This window comes from Sus scrofa, chromosome 15, assembly GCF_054392235.1.
Source record: "Sus scrofa isolate SSC_HxYL_T2T_F1_AM1 chromosome 15, Sscrofa_HxYL_maternal_Yorkshire_Landrace_v2.0, whole genome shotgun sequence".
Taxonomy (NCBI): Eukaryota; Metazoa; Chordata; class Mammalia; order Artiodactyla; family Suidae; genus Sus; species Sus scrofa.
The window spans coordinates 110,573,963-110,598,836 of NC_139397.1; the positions used below are offsets into that span (position 1 = coordinate 110,573,963).

The 24,874-nt window shown below is 38.8% G+C and overlaps 1 long non-coding RNA gene across 3 annotated transcripts in view; it reads right to left on the bottom strand.

Moving 5' to 3' along the window:
* LOC100516649 (uncharacterized) overlaps window positions 1-24,874 on the bottom strand; it is a 147,676-nt gene that overhangs the window by 52,671 nt on the left and 70,131 nt on the right. Inside the window, exons 3-4 of one of the 3 annotated variants that reach the window (XR_002339370.2) lie at window positions 13,610-13,644; window positions 1,872-9,968 (exon numbers count right to left, since the gene is read on the bottom strand). The exons of the other annotated variants lie outside the window; for them this stretch is intronic. This is a non-coding gene — a long non-coding RNA (uncharacterized LOC100516649). Of the gene's footprint in view, window positions 1-1,871; window positions 9,969-13,609; window positions 13,645-24,874 lie in introns of those variants that run through there. 3 annotated transcript variants of the gene reach the window in all.

The window sequence follows — 24,874 nt, forward strand, 5'->3', positions numbered from 1 at the left end:
CCCTTGGTGGGTAAAGTAATCTTGGTTGGAGGTTTTTTCCTTTCATTATATTAAGTATATCATTCCACTCCTTTCTGGCGGCAGAGTTTCTGCGGAAAAATCTGCCAATAACCTTATCGGGGTTCCTTTGTATGTTCCTTGTTTCTTTTCCCTAGCTGCTTTCAAGATTTTCTGTTTTTCTTTAATTTTGGTCAGTTTGATTAATATGTGTCTCAGGGTGTTCCTCCTTGGGTTTATTTTATATGGTACTTGTTGTGCTTCCTTGATTTGAGTGAGTGATTCCTTCCTCATGTTAGGGCAGTTTTTGGCTCTTATCTCTTTGAATATTTTTTCTGTCCCCTTCTTTCCCTCTTCTCCTTCTGGCACCCCTATAATATGGATGTTGGTGCATTTAACATTGTCCCAGAGTTCTCTGAGAGTCTCTTCATTTGTTTTCAATCTTTTTTCTCTTTTCTGCTCCACATCCGTGATTTCCACTAATCTGTCCTCCACCTCGCTTATTCTTCTGCTTCCTGTATTCTGCTGTTGGCTGCTTCTAGTGAATTTTTTATTTCAGTTATTGTATTTTGCATCTCTTATTTAAGTTTTATATCTTGTACCTCTTTGCTCAGTGTTTCCTGTAAATTATCCATCTTTGCCTCCAGTTTATTTCCAGTGTCTTGCTTCATCTTCAGCATCAACAATCTAAAGTCTTTTTCCCGGAGGCTGAGAATCTCCTGATCACTTAGCTGATTTTCTGGGTTTTCTTTCTCCCTCATCTGAGTTATAGTTCTCTGTCTTTTCATTTTTATAGGTTTGTGGTGTGGTGGTCCTCTTATAGATAATAGAGTTATAGTCTCTCTTACTTCTGGTGTCTGCCCCCCTGTGGCTGAAGTCGGTATGGGGGGCTTGCTGTAGGCTTCCTGATGGGAGGGACTGGTGCCTGGCCACTGGTAGGTTGAGCTGATTCCTATCCCTCTGGTGGGTGGGGCTTAGTCTCTGGATGAGATTAGAGGAGGCTGTGTGCCTGGAGGGTCCTTAGGTAGCCTGTTTACTGATGGGTGGGGCTGTGATCCCACCTGGATTGTTGTTTGCCCTGGGGCTTCTCAGTGCTGATGGGTGGGGCAGATTTTCCCAAAATGGCCACCTCCAGAGAAAGGAACAGCTGATGAAGATTCTCAAGAGCTTTGCTTCCAATGTACTTTCCCCACAACAAGCTATATTCACCCCTGTTTTCCCAGGAGGCCCTCCAAGAACTGCAGTCAGATTTGACCCAGATTCCTATGGAGACTTTACTTTGCCCTGGGACCCAGTGCACGTGAAAGTCTGTGTGTGCCTTTTAAGAATGGGGTCTCTGTTTCCCCCAGTCCTGTGACTCCTGCACACAAGCCCCACTGGCCTTCAATGCCAGATACTCTGGGGGCTCTTTCTCCCAGTGCCAGATCCCCACACGTGGGAGTTTCATATGGGGCTCAGCACTCTCACTCCTGTAGGTGAGTCTCCATGAAACAGTTACTTTCCAGTCTGTGGGCTTCCCACCCAGGATGTATGGGGTTGCTTATATTGCATAATTGCCCCTCCTACCTCTTGATGTGGCCTCCTCTTTGTCCTCTGGAGTAAGATATCTTTTTGAAAGTTTCTGGTCTATTTGGTTGAAGATTGCTCAGCGTTTGGTTGTAAATTTTGTTGTTTTTTTGGAGGGCTTGTTAAAACACAGATCACCAGCCCCCAGCCCCAGAGTTTCCAACTCAGTAGGCCTGGGTGGGGCCCAAGAACATGTATTTCAAACAAGTCATGAGTGTATATTTCAAACATGTTCCCAGGTGCTGCTGGTGCTGCTGGCCTGGGACCCACAATTTGAAATCACTGGAATAAATAGTTGGTATTCATTATTTATTTGTGTTTAACTTTATTGGAGTATAGTTGATTTACATTGTATTAGTTTCAGGTGTACAGCAAAGTGAATCAGTCACACATATAAATATATCCATTGTTTTTTCCCATATAGGTTATTACAAACTATTAAGTAGATTTTCCTGTGCTATATAGTAGGTTTTCATTAACCATCTATTTTATACAGTAGTGTGTATGTTATTCCCAGCCTCCCAACTCTTCCTTTCCCCCAACACAGTTTCACCTATGGTACCAAAAGATTGGCTTTGAAATCTGTGACTTTTTGTTTTTAAAATAAGTTCTTTTGCATAATTTTTATTAGATTTCACATATAAGTGATATTATATGATATTTGTCCTTCTCTGTCTGACTTACTTCACTCAGTATGATAATCTCTAAGTCCATCCATGTTGTGCAAATGGAATTATTTAATTCTTTTTTTATGGCTGAATAATATTCTATTGCATATATGTACCACATTTTCTTTATCTATGCCTCTGTTGATAAATATTTCGGTTGCTTCCAGGTCTTAACTATTGTAAATAGTGCGGCAATAAACACCAGAGTGCCTATGGGAGTTCCCTTCATGGCATGTCGGAAACAAATCTGACGAGAATCCATGGGGATGTGGGTTTGATCCCCTGCCTCCCTCAGTGGATAGGGGATCCGGTGTTGCCATGAGCTGTGGTGTAGGTGGCAGATGTGGCTTGGATTCCACTGTTGCTGTGGCTGTGGTGTAGGCCAGCAGCTGTGGCTCTGACTCAACTCCTGACCCCTAGTCTGGCAACTTCCAAATGTCTTGGGTGCAGCCCTAGAAAGAAAAAAAAAAAAAAAAAAAAAAAAATTGGAGTGCCTATGTTTTCGAATTAGAGTTTTCTCTGGATAGATGTGCAGGAGTGGGACTATGGGATCATAGGTAGTTCTATATCTAGTTTTTTTAAGTAACTTCCATACTATCCTCCATAGTGGTTGCACCAATTTACACTTCCACCAACAGTGTAGAAGGGGTTCCCTTTTCCCCACACCCTCTCCAGCATTTATTTTTTTGGAGACTTTTTGGTGATGGCCACTGTGACTGGTGTGAGGTTATACTCATTGTGGTTTCGACTTGCATTTCTCTGGCAATTAGTGATATTGAGCATCTTTTAATAATTTTTGGCCATCTGTATGTCTTCTTTGGAGAAATGTCTGTTTAGATCTTCTGCCCATCTTTTGATTTTTTTTTGTTTTTTTGATATAAAACTCCATTAGATGTTTGTATTGGAAATAAATAGAGTCTGAATTGTTAAAGCTCTAACTCTTTTACTACAAAATTAAAATTTTAAAAATTTGCCAAGTTTTAAAAAAATCTGAAAAAGAATAGATGTGTATATATGTATAACTGGATCATTCTGTTATACAGCAGAAATTATCACATTAAATCAACTACAATAAAACATTATAAAATAAAGAAAAAAATTTGAAAATACTTCTTAAGTTTTTGAATTGTCCTTATGTTCTTCATCACTCTTTTCCTTAAAAATTTAATCCTCTCAAAGTTGAAAATCGTATTTCTCCAGCAATAGCTGTCCTATAATTTTTTTTCCTTTTTTTGAGGGCTGCACCTACAGCATATGGAAGTTCCCAGGCTAGAGACTGAATCAGAGCTATAGCTGCTGGCCTATGCCATGGCCACAGCAATGCTGGATCTGAGCTGCATCTGCAGCCTACACCATAGCCCATAGCAAAGCTGGATCCTTAACCCACTGAGCGGGGCCAGAGATTGAACCCACGTCCTCATGGATACTAATTGGGTTCATTGCCACTGAGCCACAATGGGAACTCCCCTATAAGGTTTTTATTGCATATTTCTTCTCTATGTGAATTCTCTAGAAACAAAAAAATTTAAAATAGGGAGTTCCTGTTGATATTTTTTTTCGAACTTGTCTTTAGCATTTTGGATGCAATATCTAACAGTAAATTATTTTTTAATCTGAAGTTTTAGTTTGATTTACATTTTTGCTTGTTTGATTAGTTGATTTTTCTTTTTGGTCATATACCTCAAAGTAAGTGAAAATGAAATGTAGTCATGTATGCATTATGAGGCCAGTCATCATTAGAAACACAACACAATTAAGAAAGATAAGTACTATTGAGTGATTTTTCCAATTTGCCCGAAATTTGGCAGTGCATGATTTTTATTATAGAAATATATATGAAATGCACACAGTATATATTTTCATGACATTTTATTTCTTTGGAAGGCTATCTGACTTTTTTCCCTATATTTGTCCACCTAGAGATCACACTTAGGGGGTTTATAGCCCTTATATGTACTTTTTCAACCTAAGAAATCCCTTTTAAGATTTAAGGATAGCTCTCCTTATTCATACAAAATTGTAGCAGTATGCTTTCTTCATAAAATACTCCCTTAAATTTGGATCAACCTTATAGACATCCTTATGCCTTTGAATCTAGGTGTACTACTAAGAGTTTCTGGTGATGAAGTAATAAAAGGTATTGATTTTATTTATTTTACTCCCATGAAAAGGCTATATAACCAGCTTGGTGGGATGGAGGATTACTAAAAATATTTTTATGCAGTTAGGAAATTTGAGTCTTGTATACAGTGCTGAATTTGCACATATTGCTGGGCTGAAAGTAGGCATCTTGTAAACAAACTCTTGTAGTGAACCACTCTTGCATGGCTATTAGTCATGATACATTTTTATTAAGTGCATACCATGTTGGCTGCACTGTTAAATCATCCTTTATCTTAAAAGTTTTCCCTTTTTTTTTGCCTTTTGCATATAAATTGGTAAAAATGATTGGTAAAAAATTTTTTATTATTACCCCAAATTGGTACACTCAAGTTTAAAAATGTAAGATACAATTTGCATGCAAGGAAAAAGCACAGATCATAAATTTACACAGATAAATTTTGACAAGGCATTTATTCCTGTCATGCATTCCCTTGTCAATCAAGACACAGACATTTTCATCAGTAAGAAAGTTGCCTCAAATCACTTCCCAATCAATCCTCCTCCCATGAAGGACCACTGATTTAAATGCTATCCTAGGCACTATTTTGTGTCTGGCTTCTCTCACTAAATACAGTGCTTTTGAGATTCATCTCTGTAATGTGTTTTATTTTTAATTGCTGACTAGTTTTCCATTGTATGAGGCATGGGCAAATTTCCCACATGCTGCTGAGGCTTCCCCAGTGGAATGAGAGTGCAGATAGGATTTGAGGGCTATCCTGTGTTTCCTTTATGCCTTATGCATTTAAGCTATTTTTTTCTGAATGTACAAACCTTGCACTTCCTTCATCAATATCACCAGGGCTCTTCTATTAGATCTGATCTTATTAGATCAAAATTTAAATATAGGATAGAAAACCTAGTATTTCTAGCAAGCTCTAGAAATGCCGATCATCCCATATGAACATTAATGATTGATACTATTTTTTTGGCCATGCCTGTGGTGTGTGGAAGTTCCCTGGTCAGGGATCAAAGCTACAGCAGCGACCAGAGCTATGGCAATGACAACACTGGATCCTTAACCCACTCTGCCACAAGGGAACTCCTAATGATTGAGACTATTGCTTTAAGAAAATATTTTGCAAATATAAATGATTAAGGAAAGGGCTGGAAGAATAAGAAATAGAGTGGCCAAACTACTCCTGAAGAAAGAGTTTTAACTAAAGAAACACCCCCCCCCGCCCCCATCACTGAGGAGGCAGCTACATGCCTGACAGCAGCTTTGCTCGCCCCATACCACCCTTCTTGTAATGTTATAGCAACCATGTACCTTATGTCCTTGCTAGCAGCCCTGCTAACCCTGCTCCAAGCATTGTTTATCAGTTTCACTTTTGTAATCTTATTTGCTCAGCTTCTTAGGCAGGAACTCTGCCTCTCGGGAAGGGGGAGGGCTGGGTCTGCTTGCATAGGAAAACCTTGAGACCAGGAAGTCTGCGTTGTATAAAAGCTATCCAGAACAAAGACCTCGTGCTCAGACTCTGGAGGCGGCTCCTCTGAGCCCGCACTGGTGCCAAGTAAACCTGGCTATTCCACATCTCTGAGTACCGCTTATCTCTTTCTGCTGCCACGGTTTCTGCAACACTCCCAGTAATTCATGTTGATGGATTGAACTAAGCGAATTTCCAAGATTGTAAATTGCAGACTGTGGAGATGACAGGAGCAGGAGTCCTTCTGTGGAGGTTGGGGTAGGAGCTAATTAAATAGAGGGGAGATAGAGAATGGGACCCTAGGAAGTCATTCCTCCTTTCTGTGCTTGTAAAGATAGGCTTGGGCAGAACAAAAGAGAAAAAGGTAAAAAGGGAAGAGAGCAAGACAGTTTGTGGTGTCTCACAGGGAGGAAAAACAGATTTCAGTTTACCTAAAAAACCAAAGCCTTTCCTTGCTTTCCTTCCAGATCACTCTCCTCCCACCCGCTGCCTCCCTGAGGGCTGTAACCTCGCCTGTTTTTTCCTTGTTGTTGCCTCCCAGCAGAAATGTGAGTACAGCTCAAAATTAAAAGAGCAAGTATATCAGCGCTCCTGAATCACTGGTTAAAGCTGGTTAAAAAAACGGCACTCAAAGAAATGGGATCCTTTCTCTCAAGTGTAGCAATAAGGTACTTAAATGCCAACATGATAAGAACAAGATAAATAATAGCAACAAGCCCCTGATGCATCCAAAAATGTCAGGCTGGCGCCACATGCTGTCCAATGAAATGTTTTGGATGATCTAGGGGCTGGGAGGAGAGTATATACTTTTCATTCATATAATTTATTCTTTTAAAGTGCCAAACTGCTATGAAATGTTTCTATCACTACAGCAAAGTGTCTCGCTATCTCGTGGGTGCAGTCTCAGTACAGATAAACATGTCTCGTATTTCATCTGTCTTTGTTCAGTGCTGATTAGGGTGTATCTCCTTGGCTGCCAGCATCACCCAGCAGTCTTGGAGGGCGGGGTTCTCTGGCTATGCTGTATCAATAGGCTAACGCATCCTTAACCTCTACTCACCTTGGTTTTTTTTCCTCCTCTTTTCTCAGGACTCAGAGGGGAGATAGGAAAACTGAAGTCATTCTGATCATTATCTTAGCCAGAACTTTCCTCTTGCTCAAGGGAAAAGCTTTTGACTATACTTAGGCCCATTAGGTACTTGCAAGCGTAGGATGTATTATACAATGTTCGTTAGTAGAACAACAGTCTTAAGAAAAATACAAAGCAATCTTCACTCTCACTTAATGTCATGTTAGTGATATTGCTATATTTAATTATACTACATTTTACTGGTATCATTTGAAGTTGTTATATATAGCATACTTATAAATAAACAGTTATGTTTATGTTGTAGTTATCATAATGATAATGTTAAGAACCATAATTTTTACTGTAAGAGAAAGAGCTACAAATATAAAATTTTAAAAAACCTTATTAGGTTACTTTTGATTAAATTTGAACTGTGTGAATATTTGGATTTGATAGATCAAATATTCAAATATACTTGAATTTGAGATATGAATATAAATGTTTTAAAACATAAAAAATTGAAACATTTTAAAATGCAACATGTTAAAATATACCAACTCTGATCACTGAAAAGACCTGGTAGCAATGGCAACTCAGTAATAACAAGAATGTTAGCACCCAAACTATGGGCTCTGAATACTATTCCCTACTAAAACGAGCAGTGATTCTTGGTGAGATGCTGGTTCCATATGTGGGGTGGCAAATGATAAGCTGAGACTAGATAATCTTGTTATGCTAGAAAGCAAGGAAGCTGTACATTGGTGAAAGGTGGACAATTCTGCCATCAAAAGGAAGATGATGGCAATGGATTGAAACACACAGATTAAATATCCATGATTATAATGATACTCTAAAGAAAAAGTGAAAACAACAAACACAATTCATCTGTCATTATTAAAGTAGTCAATCCGGTACTCTGAAAATTAGTATTTAAAAGGAAAACATTATTTTGATCTGTCTTTCCTGTGAAAACTCTGTTTGCAAATTACAAAATAGCCCTAGTTGACAAGGGAATGTTTTCTTACAGAAATATTTTAGCTAATAAATGTAGAAGGAATGAAAGAATTAGAATAAATCACCATTCTACAACATCTGATGAAATAATTGATTCAGGTAATAAACATTTATGGATGCTAAAACTAAGAAGCTAAATATTAATGAGGAACTGGATATTCTGAGGGAGACAAAAGGTCACCTTACCACTTTACAACTACTGATTAACATGCATCTTTAAAAGGAAGGCAAATAGATTTTGTATACTTCCTCATGTGTCATATAAAGTACCATCCATATAAGACCACCTGTGAGGTTTCCATGCCAAAAATATTAGCCCTGAACCTAATCAAGCCTTTATATTTCAACTTCCAGTTACAGAAACATAGACAATAGGAAACAAATTGAAAAAAATCAGCAAAATCCAGAATGTTATGGGACAGCTGATCCAATATCTTTATCAGGTCACTGCTTGAGAAAGGGTGATGGGAAAAATGAACATGCCCAACAAAGAAATTTAAGTGACATAGCAACTTCAATAGCAGCAGCAACAAAATTCCCTTGTGTTAATTAATTCTATATCTTAAACTTGCATACGTATTTAAGCAAAGGACTATGGTTGGTTTTTTGAGTGATGTAGTGTTTCTACTAACCTCCATTGAAGAATGTGGCTGGTTGATGATTCCTGCATCTCCTCCCAAGTTCTCTGCCCTCCCTTTCCCACCCCCATCAAAATCCAGAGGGGATAAGTTCATGAAACTAACAGCAAGTAGAGGGGCATAAACAGAAATAGTCCTTACACAAAATGGAGTTTCTCTGAGGCAGTCAGGGATTCTAGGGGGGTCACAGAGTCAAATGCTATAATAAAAATCAGATAATTTTATGATCAATAATAAGTTATAATTACATATGCTGAGAGAAAGCAATCAAATCTCATGCTCTATGATAGAAATCACTGTGCTGCAGGGGTCTAAAAGGAAGTTGCTCTTGAACTGTGTGTAGAGTATTAATAGCTGATTGGAATTCTCTAAGTATCCAATATCGGTAGCTCTAGTGGGAACAGTGGTCCAAAATACAAACCCGATTTAATTAAGCCCCTCTTTAAAATTCAGGGCATTTTTTTTTTTTTTTTTAATGGCTGCACCCATAACATACGGAAGTTCCCAGGCTAGGGGTTGAATCAGAGCTGTACCTGCCAGCCTACACCACAGCCACAGCAACACGCATCTGAGCCATGTCTGTGACCTACACCACAGCTCATAGCAACAACGGACCCTTAACCCACTGAGTGAGGCCAGGGATCAAACCCACGTCCTCATGGATACTAGGTGGGTTTGTTACTGCTGAGCCACAATGGGAACTCTCAGAGCATATTTTTATACATGTATGTGAGTGTATGTGTATCTACTGAGTTTCATTAACTTCTGGACACTTTCACTGTGGGAATTATTCTGACTTGTTTTTAAAAAATGTAATTGGATGATTTTATTAATGAATCACAACTAGATGCTGAACAATTCCAAGATAGTGGCAGAGATTAAATAGCCTTTAAAGGAATATTAAAGTACAGAATAAACTCAATTATATAATAGATCACAATCTACCTAGATCAGTGATTGATTTGTTTTCCTTTTTTGGTCAGATTCCTTGCAGAATCTTATGAATATTCAAGATTCTCTTCAGAAAAAGATGTAAACATATGACAAATTAGTCCACAATTTCAGAGCACTCCTGCCAAATCCCTGCTGTAGCAGATTACATTTTCCAGAGATGGCCACAATAATAGCTTCCATTCACATGCACTTCTGCAATGTAACTTGCTGCTCTCCCATCAAAATGTTGAGTTTGGAGTTCCTGCTGTGGCACAGTTGGTTAAGGATCCCATGTTGTCTCTTCAGTAGCTTGGGTGGTTGCTGAGGTGTGGGTTCAATCCCCAGCCCAGCACAGTGGGTTAAGGATCCAGCATTGTCACAGCTGTGGCAGAGGTTGCAGCTGCATCTCAGATTCAATCCCTGGCTGGGGAATTTCCATATACCTAGTAGAATCTAATGCTTCTTTCCTTGCTTCTGGGAAGACCTGAATGATTTGCTGAAACAAAAGAATATAGTAGAGGAAGTATCCTGGGACTTCTAAGGTTGTATCATAAGAAACCTTCTCACTTTTACCTGGGACTTTTGCAACACTCTCTTTGGGGAGTGTTCATTCACTCTCAGGACACTCCATCCCTGATCAGAGCATAGCCAACATGCTGTGAAGGTCACAAACTACAAGGAGAGGCCATATGTGGCCACCCAGCTCAACCACCACCAATTGCCAGTTCTGGGAGGGAGCCATCTTGGACACTTAGCCCATCAGATGAGTCACAGCCCCAGCCAGCATCCAACTGCAGTGGCATGAGAGATGCCCAGAGAGGACTGCCCATCTGAGCATAGCTCACCCACAGAACTGTGAATGATAATAATGAACTGTTGTTTTTAAGCTACTATATTTTGGAGTGATTTGTTACACAGCGATATAAAACTATGTCACCCACTACCCCTGTTGAGAACCACTGTTCTTTCCTTCTTTCTTTCTTTTTCTTTTTTTTCTGTCTTTTTCAGGCCATACCGGTGGCATATGCAAGTTCCCAGGCTAGGGGTCAATTCAGAGCTGTAGCTGCTGGGCTATGCCACAGCCACAGCAATGCCAGATCAGAGCTGCGTCTGCAGCCTACACCACAGCTCACGGCAACAGAGGATCTTTAACCCACTGAGCAAGGCCAGGGATTGAACCCGTGTCTTCATGAATACTAGTCAGATTCATTATTGCTGAGCTACAGCAGGAACTCCGAGAAGCAGTGCTCTTAATGATTTCTTTAGAAAAGGGCATAAAGTTAACAGATTATAGTTAAAAATTCTTAGGCCTAACAATTTACTAATGGTACACTGGTATGCCTTATAAAAAATACTACCTAAATTTTTATAGGATTTAGAAATATTTGTATTTGAGCAGTTGCAGTTTGTTTTTTACATTTCATTTACAAATCAGTACAAGTATACCTGGCTATTCAGAAAGGGTTTTTTGAGTACAACCAGTACTTCTTGTATAATATCGCATATCATTTTGCATTGGATTTGAATGCTTCTCACATTAAATTTCTTCTCCCTTTTCTTTCCTCTCTCTTCCCTTCCGCTCCTTTCTCTCCCTTACACACCCTATTCATATACGTACAAAACCACACATATGGGAGATCTCGAGTTGCTGTGGTTGTGCTGAATGTTGGCAGCTAGCTCTGATTTGACCCCTAGCCTGGGAACTTCCATATGCTGTGAGTGCGGCCCTAAAAAAAAAAAAAAAAAAAAAAAAACCAAACTTGGAGTTCCTGTCATGGCTCAGTGGCTAACGAATCCGATTAGGAACCATGAGGTTGCAGGTTCGATTCCTGGCCTTACTCAGTGGGTTAAGGATCCGGTATTGTCGTGAGCTATGGTGTATGTTGCAGATGCAGCTCGGATCTGGCGTTGCTGTGGCCCTGGTGTAGGCCGGCAGCTACGGCTCCGATTGGACTCCTAGCCTGGGAACCTCCATATGCCACAGGTGCGGCCCTAGAAAATGCAAAAAGACAAACAAACAAACAAACCCACAAGTATTATTATATTCTCATGTTATATGTGGTCAGCACTGCAAATCCTCATATCACCAGCCAACTGCCTAACAATGACTATCTTGATTTTAATACCAGATTTAATACTAGTGACATTGAGCATTAAAAACCTTTGGAAAACAATTGTTTTTATGTTTTGATCCATAAATCCACTTTCCTTAAAATTTAATAGTTAATTTAGGTAAATATTTAGGCTATTTATTACAACATTACATAACATAGGGGAAAAACTGGAAATAACCTAAATATACATTAATAAGGTGTTCCTATGCTACAGAGTACTGTGCCACAGTCAAAATAATATAAAACCGGAGTTCCCTTCATGGTGCAGCAGAAACGAATCCGACTAGGAACCATGAGGTTGCGGGTTTGATCCCTGGCCTCACTCAGTGGGTTAAGGATCCGGCGTTGCTGTGAGCTGTGGTGTGGGTCGCAGACGTGGCTCAGATCTGGCGTTGCTGTGGCTGTGGGGTAGGCTGGTGGCTGTAGCTCTGATTTGACCCCTAGCCTGGGAACCTCCATATGCCGTGGGTGCAGCCCTAAAAAGACAAAAACAAAAAACAAATAATAATAATAATACAAAACTATTCATACTGATGTGAGAAAATGTTTAGAGTATACTTCCAAATTAAAAAAAAAATTGCTAAACACTAGATATAATAGAATACTTTAATAAACAATAATAAAACATATGGGTATATATGTAGAAAAAACTGGAGAATTACATACCATGCTGTTAACAGAGGATGCCTGTGGGTGGTGACTTTCCCTTTTTATTTTCAACTTTTTTTTAATTGTATTGATTGCTTTCACAATACTAACAACTTTAATAAGAGTAATAAGTTTTATTTAATGTTATATAAGCCTGTGGGTGGTGACTTTCCCTTTTTATTTTCAACTTTTTTAAAATTGTATTGATTGCTTTCACAATACTAACAACTTTAATAAGAGTAGTAAGTTTTATTTAATGTTGTGTAAAAGGAAAAAAATCCATAAAATAAAATAAACTGTAGACTGGAACCCGTATTATTCCTCAAAGTTTTCGTTCTCAGTGTTTGAAGAAAGAATAGGTTAATCACTCAGTGAATCTGTGTCCTCATCTATAAAACTTACTTTTTCAAGGAATTCTGTCCTTATATAATATACTTGAATAATTTCTCCTTGGAGTTTATCTCCTATCATTCATGAGTTTGGACTTGCCTTCCTATATATATTATTTTTCAAATATTCCTAGATAGTTCTTACGTGTATGTATCCTACATCCTCAACTGTTTGAACCCTTTGGTTATTGCCTTTTCTTTCTATTATTCAGTCTTCTATGATCAATAAATGCTAAGGACTTGGCTGGTTAAGCGGCTAATACAGGGGTCATCAAACAATGTCCGCTGGGTCAAATCTGGCCTACTACCTGTTTTTGTACAAGCCACATACTAAAAATAGTTTTTATATTTTTACATGATTGAAAAATATCAAAAGAAGAATAATATTTTGTAACACATGAGAGGTACATGAAATTCAAATTTCAGTGTCCATACACTAAATGTTATTGGAACACAGACCCACTTCTTTATTTACATTTTTCTGTAGCTGCTTCATGCGATAACATCAGAGTTGTGATGAAGACCGTATGTCCCACAAAGCTCAAAATATTTACAAGTGGGTTTTCATGGAAAATGTTTGCCAACCCCTGAGTTAACATGTTAACACAAGTTAACACACGTGAGTAGCATCAGAAAAGTTCTTTTTAAGAAATCTGCTACTGTACAGTGTCCTTAGTAGAATGGTAGATTGCATTAATGTGCTCGATTCTTCTCTGCTGATTTTGTCATAGGATTATACATCCATATCCTTATGCACATGACATTGCAATGTTTTCTGGTAAAGCAGACCCAGTATACACCTCTACCCCAATGTCTCAGGCTTGTCATGGTATACTTTGTTCAATTAGCATATATGTCGTGAGCGAGGCTTTAAATGTGCTTGCAGAGTTTGTACTGGATTCTTGAGTATTTAGGATCTGCCATGAAGTAGTAGTCATCTGTCCAGATAACCACGGACCCCAGAGTGAGAGACACGCAGAACATACCTGAACTTGAAGTAGAGTCAACTTAGCGCACAGACCTATGAGTGAGAAATGAATGCTGTTATAAGACACAGGTTTGCAGATTGTTTATTTTGTGAAAACCTGGTTATTACTGTGGGATTCATCCCTTGTTAGTTACGGCAATGTCTGTGTAGCTCGCCTATGCTAAACATAGAGAAACTGGAAATCACATTAGATTTAGAAAGAAATGATAATGGATTACCCCAGGTAACCCGTAAATGTAATATATTTATATTGCTTTATGAATATAGTCATAAGTTTGAGAAAAGTCTATTTATCTTTTCCACGAAGCTGTTCTAATGCCTTGAAACCACATTTTGGTGGACTTTTTGTCCAATATTATGAAAGCTGCTTGGTTGATGTTAAAATGAACAAGCTAAACATCCATGTTCCTGTATTCCTTCACTACTCTTGTTTGTCATGTGAGGTGACATAGGATTGTATGCATTTCTGTAGGGGATCTCCAAGTCTCAAAATGCAAACATATTTTTACTTGTAAAATGGGAATCTTTTATTGATACAAAATTTTACTCTACTCTAAACCTATATAAATTTGGTGCTAGTTCCCATAAGTACTTAGAATCTGGTTATATTAATGAAAGTGTATGATTTCCCTGAAGCAAGGTTTCTTAACTTGTGTCAATTGTGACACTACTGACATTTTAGGATGGAAAATTATTTGTTGTGGGTGGCTGTCCTGCACATTTTACCACTTTAGCAGCATCCCTGGCCTCTCTACACACTAAATGCCAGTAGTGCCTCTCCAGATCCACTCCCCACTCGCCACCCGCCACTCTGTGCAGTCATTGATAATTGAACATGTCTTCAAACATTTCTATGTGTTTTCGTGGAGGCAAAATCATGCAGATGATAACCACTGCTTTAATTAGTAAATTTTAATGCAGTGGTTTTCATTACCTGGTGACACATCACAATAATCTAGGAAGCTTTTTTTAAATATCCTTTTTGAAATAATTTCAAAATTACTGAAAAAATTGCAATTATAGTACAAAGAACTCTCATGCTCCATTTGTTAATGTTTGTACTTTTTCATTCTTTTTATACATGTATGCATAGTATTTTTTTTTCCTTCTGGATCATTTGGGAGTAAGTTGTAGGCAGGATATCCTCTTACTCCTTAATATTCAGTTTGTATTTGCTAGGAACAAGGATATTCTCTTACACAATCACAGTATGAAACAAAAACAGGAACTTGAAGATTAATACATTATTATTCAATCCACAGTTCATATCCACATTTTGCTAAATATCCCCTTAAATGACTATTTTTCTCACAGTCCAAGCTCCCATGAAGCACTTTATTTTGTTAATATTTCTTAGTCTCCTTTGATCTATTTTTAAAAATTTATTTATCTTTCATTTTTTATTTTTTTCGTCGTTTTAGGGCCACACCTGTGACATATGGAGGTTCCTAGGCTCAGGGTCAAATTGGAGATGTAGCTAGTTATCTTGCCTACACCACTGCCACAGCAACGCCAGATCTGAGCTGCATCTGCAACCTACACCATAGCTCAGGGCAATGCAGGATCTTTAACCCACTGAGCAAGGCCAGGGATCAAACCGAGTCCTCATGGATACTAGTCTGGTTGGTTAACCACTGAGCCATGACAGGAACTCCGAGTCTCCTTTAATCTAGAGCGGTTTCTCACCCTTTCATTGGTTTTATAGCCTCAATATTTTTCAAGGGTACAGACTATTTCTTTTGTAGAATGGCTCTCAATTTGGATGTGTCTGATATGTCCTCATGGTTAGATTCAGGTTGTGCAGTTCTGGCAGAAACAATTATGAGAGTAATGCTGTGAACTCCTCAGTATATCTCTTGAGGAACCACGTGATGTAGGTTAATTCCTTTATCGGTAACACTAGCTGATCATTTGGTTAAAATGGTGTATTCATTTCCTAGGGCTACCATAATAAATTACCACACATTGGGTGGCTTAAAACAACGGAAAAATTTTCTATCACAGTATGGAGGCCAGAGTCCAAAAATCAAGGTGTTGTCAGGGCTGTACTCCTTCTGGACGGTGTAGGGTATATTCCTTCCTTGCATTTTCTGGTGGCTGTCAGCATTTTCAGTTGGCTGCTTCACACCATTTTCTGCCTCTGTCCTCACATGGCCTTCTTTTTCTTCTCTCTGTCCATGCTTTCTGATCTCTCATAAGGACACTTGTCATTGGATTTAGGGCCAGAGTAATCCCAGATGATTTCATCTTGAGCTCTTTAACTTAATTACATCTGCAAAGACCCTTTTCCCAAAGGCAGTCACATAATGTCCTAATCCTGGGAGTTAGGATGTAGATATATCTTTTGGTGGCCAGCAGCTAAGCCTGTACAAGTGGTGCCTGCCAGTCTTTTTTTTTTTTTTTTTTTTTACTGTAAAATTACTATTTTTCTTTTTTCATTGGCAAGCAATTAAAAGGGAGATAACTTTGAGAAAATGTAAATATTCTGTTCCTCATCAAACTCTCACCCATTGGTTTTAGCATCTATTGATGATTCTTGCCCAACTAGTGATGTTCTAATTGCATTATTCCCTCTATATTTATTAGTTGGCATTCCATTGTAAGAGACTTTCCTTCCTTCCCTCTTCCTTCCTTCCTTTTTTATATCAATATAGAGTTATTTTACCACCTCACACCAGTCAGAATGGCCATCATTAATAAGTCCACAAATAACAAATGTTGGAGAGGGTGTGGAGAAAAGGGAACCCTCCTGCACCGTTGGTGGGAATGTAAATCGGTACAACCACTATGGAAAGCAGTATGGAGGTAACTTAGAACTACCATATGACCCAGCAATCCCACTGTTGGGCATATACCTGGACAAAACCTTCCTTGAAAAAGATACATGCACTTGCATGTTCATTGCAGCACTATTCACAATAGCCAAGACATGGAAACAACCTAAATGTCCATCGACAGATGATTGGATTAAGAAGATATTCTAACTTCTTGTATTTTCTCCACCTTGGCCCTAGAATCAGTCATTTTACCCAGGATCTTTTGATGGGGAAAAATATTTTAAAACCAAGATCTGGGTTAAATAAAAGAAAAATTTGAGCTCCACTTTCAAAAATTGTAATTCACAAGTCCTTGAGTAGGGCCTAGAAATTTATATGTGTACATGTATCTGTGTGTGTGTGTAAAGTTCCCTAGTTGCCTGCATAGCCAGTGTGTGGGAACTATAGCTCTAGTGCATTTAAACCATGATTTAGTTTACACAATGTTTTTCGGAACATATTTTTAATCTAAAGGGACAAATAATTGTCTCATATCTTAATTACCAGGTCCCAGAAAACTAAGCAAGATAAAATCTACATTATCTGAAAAAAAAGTACCAGATATCAGATGTCAGTGATGGATGTCTGAGATAGAAAATGTGTTCTATAATGTAAAATAATTATTGATTACAAAATCAAGTCAACTTAGATTCAAATCGAGATATAATTGCAATCTCAATTAAAAAAAGAAAAGTGGAAATTTTACTTCTAAATTGCATTCCTCTGACTATAATCTCCCTCTCATACACACAAAAGAATACATCACTTTGTGGAAAGGGGTGCTGGGAACACAAGAGTTTTCACAATGGAATAAAAAAATCATTTATTTCAATATCTGTTGCCTGACTATCTTCAATAATAGATAACTCAAAGAAGGAACAAAATTACTTCAGTGAAGCCAATTGTACTGCTGAATAGTTTTATCACATTTTGGTATTGAATGTGAAAAGCATTTTTCCCATATGAAATTTTGGGTTAATCTTTTTTTATTCCTAAAAAAAAAAAATAAGAGAATTCCAAGGAACTAATATTTATATCTTGAGGAAGAATTTCTTATTCTATCTACCATGATCAGTATATATATTGAGACTTTGGGTCTGTAAGTTTGCCTTTGTTTTACAAAGGCAAAGAAATATAATATACCTCCACTTTCAGATAGCTGCACTTTTTCCCCCACTGCAAATCACTGAGGTAAATTAGAGGAAAATCCCCCATGAGAGTAAGAATTATAATTTTTTTTTCCTAGGGCCACACTGGTGTGGCATATGGAAATTCCCAAGCTAGGGGTGGAATCCGAGCTATAGCTGCTAGTCTATGTCACCGTCACAAAACCACTGGATCCGAGTCACGTCTGTGACCCACACCACAGCTCACAGCAACAATGGATCCTTAAACCACTGAACAAGATCAGGTATCAAACCCACATCCTCATGGATGCTAGTCAGGTTCATTGCTGCTGAGCCACTACAGAAACTCCAAGAATTATAATTCTTATTAGCAACAAATAACAGCTGTAACTTCTGAGTTTGTACCAGGAATTTTACAATAAAGAAAATAAGTATAGATAAATGAAACAACTTGTGCAAGGTTACATAACTTGGAAATGGCCAAGCCAGGACCCAAGCCCAGTCAGGAAAGGCTAGGTTATATTCAGTAACAAAAAACCCCCAAGTCTCACAGCTAATAACAAAGGTGCAGCTCATACTACATGTGCACCTTGGTTTGTCTGTGGCTCTACTGTGTTTTGTCTTCATTCTCTAACCCCAGCTGGTAGTGAAGCCTCTGTTTGGAATCTTGCCAGCAGTGGTAGGGGAGGGGGGAATAGTGCTGCAAACCACACACTAGCTCTGAACGCTTCTACTTGGCAGAGGAACAAAATGGTTTCAGTGCAACCAGCGGCAGCGTTAAACAGCTATGTCACGTCTTGGTTTTGAATACTGATATTTTATATTTCCATGTCCAGAGCAAGTTATGGCCAAATATAACATCAGTGAGGTGGGGACATATAATCCTCTCACAGGTAAAGGCAGCAAATATTTGTGAACTGTAACTAGCTTACTGCAGATTGGTGTACACTGGGCATAATTTAACCTTAAGCCCATGTAGCAGTCCCCTGGTCCACACTGGTCCAATCAGAGTGAAGCAAAGACTTCTGTTTGATGGTTTGGGGAAGAGTTGACCTTGCTCTTTCTCAATATAGAGCTGCTGCTGCTATTCTGTCAGGAGGGAAGAAGTGTGACAAAAAGGCTGGTCTATGCAGCAAGGCAGAGTCAAGAGAAATGGAACCCCAGCACTGAGGACCCCACGAATCTCTGGAACAGTTCACCCTGAGGGATGGTCCAACCTCTGAACTTTCTGATGATATATCCCAATAGATTCCCTCACGTTAAACCCATTTGAATAAGAACTTTTATTAGTTATATTTTCTAAGTGGTAATATTAAAATCCAAGACCTGGCAAAGTCCTAAACTTTGTCTTAGAAGAAGCATGCATGTGTATATGTATAATATACTTAATTTTGTGTAAAAACAATGTAGCAATGCTAGAGAAACTTAAAAGTAAGAAGGAAATTACAGAGTTCTCAATGCTGCCTAGTGGAAACGAATCCAGCTAGTATCCATGAGGATGGGGGTTGGATCCCTGGCCTTGCTTAGTGGGTCAGGGATCTGGTGTTGCCATGAGCTGTGGTGTAGGTCACAGACTTGGCTTGGATCCTGCATTGCTGGGGCTATGGCATAGGCTGGCAGCTGTAGCTCTGATTCGACCCCTAGCCTGGGAACTTCCATATGCTGCAGATGCAGCTCTAAAAAGCAAAAAAAATAAATAAATAAAAATAAGAAGGAAATTACCCATAATCAACTACCCCAGAACATGAGCCATTAATCGGGTTTGCAAATGTTCTTCTGGTCTCCCTTCCCACTATGTACATTTATTTTTATATAAGTTGTTAAAGCATACAAATAATTTTGTATCTTTACCTTTTCACTTAAATGTACATTTGAATTCTTTTCCTGCATTACTACATAATATTATAAAGATCATTAAAATAGCTGCAAAATATCCCAGCAATTGGCTGTAATAGAGAATAGATGAAAATTTCCCTAACCTTGGACATTGAGGTTGCTGCCAGTCTTTTAATTTACAGATAACAGTGCCACACATACAGAAATATATGTGCATGGAGAAAGATGGGAAGGGCATATACAAAGCATTATGACAGTGGATGCTTTTGTTGAGGCCTCTGTGCTCTTTGGACCATCAAGTCCAGGGCTTGGGCCCTGCCAACTGCATGTCACTGTTCTAGATGCAGATCTGGTATTATTGTGCCAGGCTTAAAAAAAAAATGGCATAAACATCTTAAAAGTTTTTCTAGAATAAAGATTCTGATTTGGAATAATTGGTTAAAATTTGGAAGATAATAACTTGTAGGTGGAAGCTAGTAGCGTAGGGACACTTGTGAACATGTTAGTAGTACCAAGTCAGAAGGAAGTGCTAACTGAGATGTATCAATAAAGACTATAGGCAAAACCAAATTTTTTTGTACTGAGGTTCTCCACTGGCATGAACTGCTCATGTAAATCTGTCTGGATTATGTCCTCTGAGTAAGTCATGCCGTAAGGGGGATAGCTCTTTAGTGTCCCCCAAGCGTCTTTGTACTGTCTTGCATAGGTCAGATGGCTCTTGTGGCCTGGCCTGGTCACTGGCCTCTGAGAGAGCTCATCTCTGGTCCAGCATCCCCCAGTAACTCCACAGCCTGAGCCCTTTCCAGTGAACTTGAGATAATATTTCCCTTGCTTGCTTGAGATTCATTTATATTTATATCTATCTGATATAAATAATAAAAAGGGGCTGATGTAGTTATCTAAGAGTAGTGTCCAGGCAGTTCTCCAAATCTATTTATCTTTCTCAGAATCATTTAAAAACTGGAAGACTGGTGGACCCTTGATGAGATGTTGAACTTTTTGGCTCTGCTGATCTTGGTCTGGAGGTACAGGACCCCAGCTGTAGATCTTGATGCCTGTTTCTTAGTCTAGGTTCCAAACATGATTTCTTGACAACTATGTTAGCAAAAGCATTTAACCTGTTCCCACAGGGCCATTAAAAGCAGAGCTGGATGGTTTAGTGGATCTGAGTTCTTAAATTAGGGAATCCTTCCTCGACAGAGTATGGGCTGACTTGGGACAAAGCAATATTATATAGTGGAGCCAAAGGTATGTATATTAATAACTTCTGAGCAAGGAGCAAAAAAATGGGCCTAGATCTTGAGAAGAAATCTGGTAGGAAAATGTCTCGTATGAGTGAAGTTGGAAAAACAGGCTCACAGGGAGAGGCTATGGCATCTCCCGCAAGACAGAGTAAGTATAGGTTGCCCTAAAAGTGAGGGGATCTGAGTTCCCAGGAAGTGGGGGAAAGGATGAGCATACCGACAAAAATCAGGTCCTGGAAGATAGTCACACAAAATGCAATCTCTACTCACAACCCTTACACAACCACTGAGTGAATGAGCAACCGGTACAATCACTCTGACTGAAATGACTCATTACTGAACAGGTATCTTTGGCTATATTCTTTTCAAAGAAAACAGAGAAATAGCAATGTCTTTTTATTGTGGATTTTTTAATGTTTTCACTTTCAGCCAGTGGTTTTTGCATTATTTTAGACAATGCCTTAGAGTCCTTTTTTAAATAGCCCTTTTCTTCCAAAAAGCTCCAGTATGATGCCAAGAACATTTATCCCTTCCATAATTCAAATTTGGTGTTATGCCAAAGCCTATTACAGGATTCCATTTTGATTCTTGATCCTGAATATCTAATGTAGACCAGCGTATCCTGTTTTTTCCCAACAACTGCCAAGCCTTCACAGCAGCACCACATGAGCGACTTGTTTATAAAGCCTTTGCTCCCCAGCCTCTCTCAGGCCCCCAGAATGCAGGCTCCCTGAGGGCAGGCAGGCCATGCCTGTCATATTCACAGGTTTCTCCTCATGCTTAATAAGCAGCATGCTGGCTCAATGGATAATATGTGCTAATAGATTTCCAATATCCTTATAGCTATATTTACTGAAAAAAATAGAGAAAAAAGGTTAAGTAGAAGTAGAATAATAAATAAATAAATGTCATAAGATGAGAGAACTTGAATGAAGTGCCCACTTAGTGAAATGTGTACTTAGCACATCAACAAGGTGTAGAGCTGTTTAAAAAGAAAAGAAGCAGAAAAGTCTATAGCATGTTTTCTCTTTTCAGAATTCCCCAATTCCAGTATATTATTTCAGATTTCCTTAAGGGTTTTTTTTCTGCACTCTCCAATTACCCTTTGAGGACCATCACTAGAGGGTGAAGCTGGCACTTCTGCTTTCTGAAATAGCCCTGGTACCTCATGGAGATGAAATTCTCTGGCCTTCGGTTCCAATTTGGTAACAGCCCCATGCACATCAAGCCTGACAGGCCATTTATTGCTTTGGGCAGCACAGTGAGGTCTGTGCACAAGAATGGCTGATGAGGGAAACTCCACGGTGGGATTCAGGAGTGAAAGCAGACTGCACTGGCTGGGAAAGGGCAGCTAAGGGAGCTGGTGCCCTAGCCACTTGCTAATGAGGATGGCAACTCAAAGAGAGCTATTGCTGACCTACAGGAGTCCCACTGCCAGGTCCTCTCCCCCATTTTCTGAGGGAGCCATCGCCCTCCTCGTGCAGCCTTAGGTCCTCAACCCCACTGCCTGCCCAACAAATATCCTGGGAAGACAAAGGTCAGGCTTGAGAGTCCTCAAGGATAACTTGGGATGTGGAGTAAAGCAGTCATCACATAACAATTAATCAGGGAGCAAACAGTCTGAGTTTTATATCTGAATGAGGATGTACTTTAAGGTGAAAGTATACTTGACATCTTTAATCAGTCCCTTTAAAATGGGCATCATTGCATTCATTTATGCCACACTGATGTTAGGAGGCTTAATTAATGACTTAAAGTATAGGCTTCAAATCAAAATTATCTCAACATGAGACAAATGGAAGGCTTTTAAAATAACAGGCACATATACCTATATGTTAATCACTAAGGAGTTTCCTTTTTTAAAAATGGTAGGCAATGGAATGTTCTCAACCCTACTATGTAGCTCTAGTTATTGATTGGTAAAACGGTGCTCATATAAATACTGTAAGACTTAGTAATTCCTTGCAGAATCTGATTCGTTAGGGAGAAGTACTCTCTGCTATTTTAAGCACTTAGGTACATGTTCTCTGAGAAAGTCTACTGTCATAGCAACTGATTTACCACAGAAAAGCAAGGAAGTACCTTACGAAGTACTTTTTCTTCCCCTTCATTTTGGAGTCTTTCCTTGGCTCTTAGAATTGTTTCATGACTCAGACACCTGTCATGGAAAATTTTATTTAATGAATGGATACCTCTGTGACAGTTTTAAAATGTCTGAAGGTGCTAGACTTAATGGATATTCAGGTGCTACGGTTTAGCACCAAAGGTTAGGAGAGCATGCTGGAATACCAGAAAAATCATGTGACAGATGAATGGGAAAATGAACCCTGTGAGTTTGTATGAATATACCCAGAAAAACTGAGATTAAACAAACCCAGATCAGTCATAAATTTAAGGCTCATCTGATCACCTTAATTTTAGTCAAATTATGGTTAATCTAATCCCACATTGGGTTATAAACTGCTTTACACAGTCCAAAAAAAAAGTCAATCAAACAACCAACCTGCGGCCTGATAAAGCAGCCTCCCATATTTAGACACTGTCTAAGGAGGAAAAAAAATGTCTGTTGGGGGAAAATGTTTTAGTGGCTCACAATCAATGAACAATGAAACTACCAGCAAGGGGTGAGGGATGACTAATGATTTCTGTATAAGAATCAAGTTTAAAAAGAGCTACACTATAACACTTGAAATTTCTGAGGTCACAAAGTGTTTGTATGACATGGCCATAGACATGAGCCAAGTCAAAGTATTAGACTTCAGAAAATACCAGATACTTTAAGTCTTAAAAAAAAAAAAAAAAAAGGCTAGGGGTGGGAAGCAGTAAAAGAAAGGAAACAACTAAAATCACTTATCTGAACCCCATGGGTTCCAGAAGCCTTTGTAATTTAGAACTTTTTGGAACTTGGATAGGTAAAAATGTAAATATGTCATATGATACATAAAACACTGAGTGAAGTCTGGGTAGCACCCTGTGATAAAACACACTGACATTTCAGTGGTGAGATGTGTAAATATTCACGCTGATGGTGATCAGTGAAGGTGTAAAATAGCCTCAAGTCAGTTCAGGGCAGGTGTTGTTGCCAAATAAGTTCCATTCTGGTTAGGCTTTAATGCCAAGTGAGCTGTGGACAGTCTTTCATTTTAAAACTCTTGTTGACCTCAGAATCGGTGGGTAAGGGATGATGGACCTATACTGCTTCATGCAATGATTAACAAACTGCTAAGGTAAAAGTATGCACTGTTCAAAAAAGAAAGCAAGTGAATTAAGGAGTGGTGGAGCTTCAACAAGTTAGTAAAGGAAGATAGTAATATTGGGGAATATTGGGGAACATCTGCCTTCCAGCAGAATATTCTTTTTCTTTTTTTTTGCTTTTAGGGCCATACCTATGGCATATGGAAATTCCCAGGTTAGCAGCTGAATCAGAGCTACAGCTGCCAGCCTATACCATAGCCACAGGCACTCCAGATCCAAGCTGCATCTGCAACCTATACCATAGCTCATGGCAACACTGGATCCTTAACCCACTGAGTGAAGCCAGGGACTGAACCCACATCTTCATGGATACTAGTTGGGTCCTTAACCTGCAGAGCCACAATGGGGAACTCCCCAGCATAATGTACTTTATTTTTTAAAAAACAGGAAGCTGAGTAGATGGAAGAACTGATCTGAGATGTGCTACAGCAGTTCTTGTGTTGTGTTGGTACGAATGTGGGCAATTAAGACATACCTTCACCTACTGAAGTAAGAAAGTGAGGAATAAAGGGTCTAGCAGTAATAGGTATGATTATGTGATAGACACATTTGTGAAGAGGCAAAGGGCGAGGGATTTGGCATCAATAAGCAGACTTCCAGAGTTCAAATTTGACTACTTAACATATCTAAGCTTCAGTTTCCCCATCTGTGAAGTGGGGAGAATAACATCATGGGGTTGTTAGGAGGCATGAATAAAATAAAACCTAAGACACTTAGTACAGTGCCAAGTAGATGGATGCTACTTGTATGGATGCAGTAATAAAATAAAATAAAATAAAATAAAATAAAATGTTAAAAAATAACTGTTGTTACTAAAGGTAAAGATACAAACATTTCACCCAGGGTGTTTAGTTAACATTAATGGTGTCACAAGATTACGGATAACTACACAATGTGGCTCTGATGGGGGCACTCTTATGAAGAAAAACACATTTGAGAGATGTCTCTTGCATAGGAATCTTGCTTTAGTTATATCTCAACATAA